The 6973-nt window shown below is 46.0% G+C and overlaps 1 long non-coding RNA gene across 1 annotated transcript; it reads right to left on the bottom strand.

Annotated features, from left to right (window-relative positions):
• Window positions 1-2267: 2267 nt before the first annotated feature.
• On the bottom strand, window positions 2268-6613 carry LOC147002958 (uncharacterized). Its single transcript, XR_015047729.1, has 3 exons — window positions 5096-6613; window positions 3647-3790; window positions 2268-2720 (listed from the first exon to the last, which is right to left on the bottom strand). It is a non-coding gene; the product is annotated as an uncharacterized LOC147002958 (long non-coding RNA).
• Between the last annotated feature and the right edge of the window lie 360 nt (window positions 6614-6973).

Here is a 6973-nt window from a genome sequence, read left to right as displayed (position 1 = left end):
AGGATATGTAATTTTTTTTTTTTAGTTGCTTCTCAGCCATTTGGTGTTCCTGCCTCAACTGGTGGTTAACATGTAGAAGAATGTGAATTGATCCATTCTTATCTCCTTGTACTAAGGTCAAGTCTAAGTGGATCGAGGAACTCCACATAAAACCAGAGAGTCTGAAATTTATAGAGGAGAAAGTGGGGAAAACCCTCAAAGATATGGGAACAGAGGAAAAATTCCTAAACAGAACTGTAATGGCCTGTGCTGTAAGATCAAGAGTCGACAAATGGGACCTCACAAAGTTGCAAAGCTTCTGTAGGGCAAAAGATACTGTCAATAAGACAAGAAGGCCACCAACAGATTGGGAAAGAATTTTTACCAATCCTAAATCTGATAGGGGACTAATATCCAATATATACAAAGAGCTCAAGAAGCTGAACTCCAGAAAATCAAATAACCCCATTAAAAAATAGGGTACAGAGCAAAACAAAGAATTCTCATCTGAGGAATACCAAAGGGTTGAGAAGCACTTGAAAAAATGTTCAACATCCTTAATCATCAGGGAAATGCGAATCAAAACAACCCTGAGATTCCACCTCACATCAGTCAGAATAAATGTTTTCTTTACAAGCCAACAACAGGAGTTATGGGAACAGAGCGATTGTGGCAGCCTCAAGGTTCCTCAGGGTCACTAACATCACATCCCTGAGTAGGGCCATTCCATAAAGAAAGGGAATCACACCACCCCATGAGAGCCACCTTCTCCACTGTGAAGATGTCATATGTCCCTCTGTCCCTACCCCAATTCCAGCCTCTCCTGACAGAAACACTGGAAGAAACTTGGATTAATAAAATGTTTCAATTAGGACCCCAATCATAGCTTCTATTGAAATTGATAAAGCCAAAATTGTTTTATTTTGGATTTTTGTTTGGTTTGTTTTACTGAATTACAGATTAAAAAGAGAGATGCACAAACCAAGAGCAAATGTGGTAAACAACACCAATTAAGGATTTCTTCTAATGCATAAAAAGCATACTCAGTGAGAAAACTTATAACTTATTGGGTTTTTTTTATTTGTTGGGTTGGGTTTTTTTTATGAACTAAAATAGCTTTGTCTCCTTTAAATAGGTAGATGGATAGATAGATTGATTGATAGATAGATAGATAGATAGATAGATAGATAGATAGATAGATAGATAGATAGATTTTATCACTCATCCATCAGTGCCGCCTAATAAGGAAGTCAGGACCCATCTAAACACTACCTAGACACTGGGCAGCTGCTCTTTAGTGGCCACAGTGATCATCCCCCGAGCCCCATTCCATTTGAGGACCACATCTCCCAGTAAACAAGAACTGGGGGAATGTGGATGGACAGAGACTGAGGCCCAGGCACCGAGCCCCTGGCTGTAAAATTCCATTGAAAAGAAAACACACACACACACACAAACTCTGGTTGCTGCTTGCGGTGGGGACTGGAGTTTGCAAACCACCTAGTCAGACCAACAGAAATGTAGGTTTTAAGGAACATCTCAGGGCAATATTTAATATCCACCACAAGCTGGGAAGTCAGCCATGGCTGCCCGATCTAAGCTAACTCCAGCCATAGAAACCGCCACCTATGCACTTTGACAAATGCTAAGCTGAATCATTTTTCTTGGCCCAGGAGTTAAAATAAGACAGATGGGCAGACAGACAGACACATGTGCGCGCGCATGCACACACACACACAGAGTTTGTGTGAACATAGAGTCCTCTGCACAACGTCTGAAAGTTCAGTACACAGGAGTTTAACATCATCTGAGCTCGCTTTGGGTGTCGTTCAAGTCCTCGTTCCTTGAAGCACTACATATCCCTAACTTTCACTGAACTGATAGCCTCCAACTGCACAATAACCTGATGATAAAGTCAAAGAATCAAACTTTGACATTTTCATACTACAAATGTTTGAGCCCCTTTCAGAATGTATATGTTGGATCACAAATTCTCGATGTGATAGTGGAGAAAGTGGAACCTTAGAGAGGGGACCCATGAGGATGGTGCCCTCGTTAAGGGATTAGAAACCCTATGAAAGAAACAATCTCACCCTCTCCCATGAATACAGGAAGAAGGCAGCCCACAGTCTATAAACCAGGGAGCCAGATACCAGGTCTGCTGGCCCCTTTACCTTGTATTTTTCAGCCTCCAGCTTTAAAAAAAAACTAAGAAAAATTTGTTGTTTGAACAACTCTTTTATTTCTTCTGACATCAGAATAAAACAAACTGGTTGCAAAAGGGGAGTGGGGGGGAGTCCTGTAGAAACAAATATCTAAAAATGCAGCCCTGGCTTTAGGGTGCGGGGAAAGAGATGGGAAGACTTTGAGGTGTTTGCAAGATGGCCAGGGCATTGCCATGAAGGGGCTGGCCGAAGGGGACTCTGGAGAGGGCTCGCTCGGCCATTAGGTGAGGAGAGCAATGGGGAAGGCTTTGATCTCCCTTGAAATCATGCTCCTGTCCAGCAGGCTGGTCGAATGGATGCCGAAGCCCATTCTGACAATCTCTCAGGAGGAAATGAGCAAAAAGCTGTTAACAAAGGGTAAGAAGCCACCATTATGACATCAGTGTGATGGCCTGGTGCAGGCCTGATCCTTAGCATCCTGTGGAAAGAAGGACTTGAATGCCAATGAGTCGGTTGTTTACCAGAAGATATCTTCAGAGTGTTGAAGGGCGGCCTGGTTCTCCCTGGTCCTCTTGTCTGTAGATGCAAAGAATAGGAAGAAATAAATTGAAGAGGGAATGGTTGCCCAAAAGAAGAAACCAGAATATAAGGATTTGGTTCCTCCCGCCACCACCCAGGCCTAGATCCAGGGCTCTGAGTTGGCCCATGCCGATATCTACCTCATCTATGGACTACTGGAGCATGGGAAAGGGCCGGTCCTGCAGAACCAAAGCTGAAGGAGCTCCAGGTGGGTCCAATATGGGCAACAACAACAGGATACCCAGGAGCAGCTCTAGTGAAGATCCAGTACTGATAGTGTAGCAGAAGCCAGAGCCTGGAGCCAGACTCAACACAATGAACATTTGTAAGGAAAGCTGTTGGGCAGAGGGTGTACTGTGTGACACCATGTAACACATCACAGCTTCCTCAGTGAGGTGTTTTTAAAAATGTTTTTCTCCTTTTTTGTTGCTTTTATTATTTTTATTTGTTTGTTCTGTTTTCTTTTAGGGGGAGGTTGCAAGGGCAGAAAGTAGATATGGAGGGACAGGGAGATACGTGGTATTGGGGTATTGGAGTACATGATGTGAAATTTACAAAGAATCCATTTAAAATTAAAAAGAAAAAGAAAAAAAAGGACTTGGGTGCTCTGAGCCTTTCCCCATCACAAGAAGAAAAACAGGGAGAAGAACTGTTCAAAAGATATCAAAGACTTGGTTTACTCCTAGGTTGGTTCTCAGAGCCAAGAACAGGCCTTATCCAGTACCCACACAGCCACTGCGTGAGGGTGGGGAGGGGGTTTCTGAGCCAGTTGCTTCAAGATTTACTCTTCACTCGCTGACCAGCCAGTGGCGACTGTTAGGTAATACCACTGGCAAGCTCTATGCAACCACCGTGACAGGCTAAGCTGCATGGAGCAGGGGGGAGGGACGGGGAGAACTTGAGCGGAAAGGAAGGATACTTACAAAAGCCGGGACCGCAGTACCTGTTGCTCTGGCCTGGCTGACAGGGAGATAGAGGCTCCAGAGGCTTTTTTTTTTTAACCACACCTTTCAAGACCGTCAAGGGTGTCAGGCAGACTTCTCCTCACTGGCCCGAGGGGACCAAAGCTATGGAAACACCAATGGGAAGTGTGCTAGACAGCTGAGCACAGTATGATTGGCTGGAGAACAGAGGGGGGAACCCTGGGAGAAGATGAGTGCTACTCTATGCTCTGCTCTGCGCTCTGACTTTGCCTCACCCCAGACTTTGCCCAATGCTGGCCGTTAACAGAGGCAGTCTCTGGGCTCCAAACAGTGTTGTCTCTCTATTCCTCAAACACCCACCCCTCCAACAGCACTTGAGGCAAATGCCAACCTGCTCCCTAACCTCCAGCTTTGTGCTGTTTGAATAATCTTAGATTTAAAGCACGCTAAAAGGTCTTGACTGATCTCAACTGTTCTTCCAAAACACTGAACCACCATTCCAAAAAGAAAATTCTTTTTAAAGCTACTGCCGTTCTGACTGAATGGTGTCAAGCACACCGGCTCACTTGAGAAGGACTAGCCACTCATGACTTGCTTTCCTGTTCTACAAGATGGAGGAATCCTTCCCTTGCAGCTTTCTGTGAACAGCGCTTTCAGTTGGGCCCAGAACCTCACCACACTGAGGCTCTGAAGACAGGGAGAGAGAAGGGAAAGAAAAGTGGTCCACATTTCCTACCCAGGTCCACCACCATCCCAGTCCCTGTGTCCTTAGTCCTCACATGAGCCTGGCTTCCCGGGTCATCACCACCTCTGTGGCTCAGCTGTCCCAAACCTCCCTCATGACTGCTCCTGCCAGCATACAGTCTCTCAGCACACAGAAGGACCACCTCTGGAGAATGCCCCTTGGGACCCAATCCCCATCTCTGTTCAGGCCCCTGGCCTTCTCTTCATCCTGGGCTGGTTCTCAGAGCCGAGAACAGGCCTTATCCAGTACCCCCACAACCTTCACCCATCTCTGTTCATCCCTGGCCTTCCACAGCTCCTCTCAATCATCTTCCTTTTCCCTCTCTGGACAAAAGCCAAAGGCTCCCGCAGTTTAAGAAAATAGTTTCCATGGACTCTTTTAAAAGTGTTAACATAGCTGGGCAGTGGTGGTGCACGCCTTTAACCCCAGTATTTGGGAGGCAGAGGGAGATGGATCGCTGACTCTGGTCTTACAAAGCGGGTTCAAAGACAGCCAGGGCTACACAGAAAAACCCTGTCTCCCCAAAACAACAACAACAACAAAGTGTTCACAAACCTGAGACACCTACTCAGCAGGGACATAGCTCCAAACAGGTGTAAAACAAACCTTTGAAAGGTAAGTGCTTACCCTTCCCGATCTCCCCCTCTGGATGAGATAGTCCCTCCTTCTTCCCATGCCCTCCCTAAAGAGGATGCCCCTCTCACCTGAAGGCCATCTGAGAAGTGGACCATCTCTCCGCTGCTTCCTTCAGTCCTTTGAGATGAACGTGCAACTGAGAAAATGTCTATTGGGATGGGACAGCTATGACCAGTGTCTTCACCAATTGGCTGATTCTATCCAAATTTCCTCACAGTCACCAAGACAGTATCACACAGAGAACTCAGTTCTAATGCTGTAGATGCGGACTGAGGGTCACTGAGTTTGGCACTGGCCATACTGTACCAGCAACATGTTTATTGGAGTCTTCAGGGCCAGGTTTCTAGTCAAACAATGGCAGTGTACACTCATTTAATCCCAGCACTCAGGAGGCAGGAAGAAAGACATGGAGATCTGGATGAGGCCAGCCTGGTCTACATACCAAGTTCCAGACCAGCCAAGGCTACATAGTGAGACCCTATCTCAAAAAAAGAAAAAAACAAAACAAAACTCCAAATGCAACGTAGAGTGATTGATTGATTGAATGAGTGAATGATGCTCTACTGTCCAGCTTGGGTTAGGGGGAGGCCTTCTCGGGGTAAAGCTGCTCCTTGACTCAGGCCATCTTAATGCTTGCACCACAGCTCATGTGATGCTTCTCTGGGGCTGTTGAGAACTTGTTCACTCTGGATGCTGATCCCATGGAGTCGTCCATGTCAGGGGGCTCACCAGGTTGTGCTGCCCTGGGGCACCTCTCTAGGATGTCCAATTCATCAATATTTACTGAAGCTCCGCTGGTTGAAAACCTGTATTTCTGAGCATCCAGATAGATGCGCACATGCCTCTCTTGTTTCTGCAACTCATGGAGGCTTGAAGATTTTTCACCATGACCTTCCCCAGCTAGGGTCTCCAAACGGATGGTTTCCATGGAACACAATCAGGTCAGCTACTCTGCACTGAAATCATCTCTGGATTTTCAGCTTTGCAAAACCCTGGGATTGGGTCATCACTTTTGAAGGCAGCCTGGCTATGTCCCAACCTCAGAATCGTCTTCTTTGCCTTGGGCTGCAAGTCACAGCTCCTACGTCTTTCCTTCTCAACATAACCTTCACCCATCACCACTCCCAGACAGACATGGTCCATCGTGTGATACAGAGACAACCAAATGCATTGCCCACACAACACACACACACACAAAGAATTGCTTAGCTCTTTCTCACTGGGGAACTTGGGACTATATATATCTGGGTTCCACAAAAAGTGCAGCAGGTCTATGCCATGTGATCCCCATGGGACGGTAGATAGAACCATCCTCATTTTACAAGCATGGACACCAATGCCCACATTATCTTCAAAAAACCTTTAAAAAGAAATAAAAAGTCATTTTTGCTGGGTGGTGGTGGTGGTGGTGGCACAAACCTTTGATCCTAGCACTTGAGAGGCAGAGGGAGGTAGAGCTCTGTGAGCTCAAGGCCGGCCTGGTCTATAGAACAAGATCCAGGACAGCCAGGACTATACACAGAGAGACCCTGACAAAATAAATAAATACATAATAAAAAAATAAATGAATAAAATAAATAAGTTTTTCCACCAAGAACCTACTCTGTCCCCCAATCTTCCTTTTTTTCCCCAAGTTGGTTGCTCAACACTCTGCCTCCTTTCAGCTCATCCAAGGTTTCCAGGCCTTCAGTCAGAACCTTCCACCCTGCTGTCCCCTTCACTGTAATTTTTAACACACATTTTGACTGACTCCTCTACAAGGATTATTGGTTTCATTAATGCAAGTACCATCTCTGCTCTAAGCACCAGCCCCAGACCAGGAAGGATGCTGCAATGAAACTGTGTGGCCTCTTGACTCCTAACCCTGTTGTCCCTTCCGTTCTAATGACCATACTTGGAAAACATGTTTCTCCCAGTGCTCCTGGTGGATAATCCAGACATGGAAG

The sequence above is a fragment of the Mus caroli genome, unplaced genomic scaffold (genome assembly GCF_978045245.1).
Source record: "Mus caroli unplaced genomic scaffold, Mus_caroli_1 scaffold_8, whole genome shotgun sequence".
Classification (NCBI taxonomy): domain Eukaryota; kingdom Metazoa; phylum Chordata; class Mammalia; order Rodentia; family Muridae; genus Mus; species Mus caroli.
The sequence above is the reverse complement of the archived record's forward strand: the minus strand, read 5'-3'. Positions and strand labels throughout refer to the sequence as shown.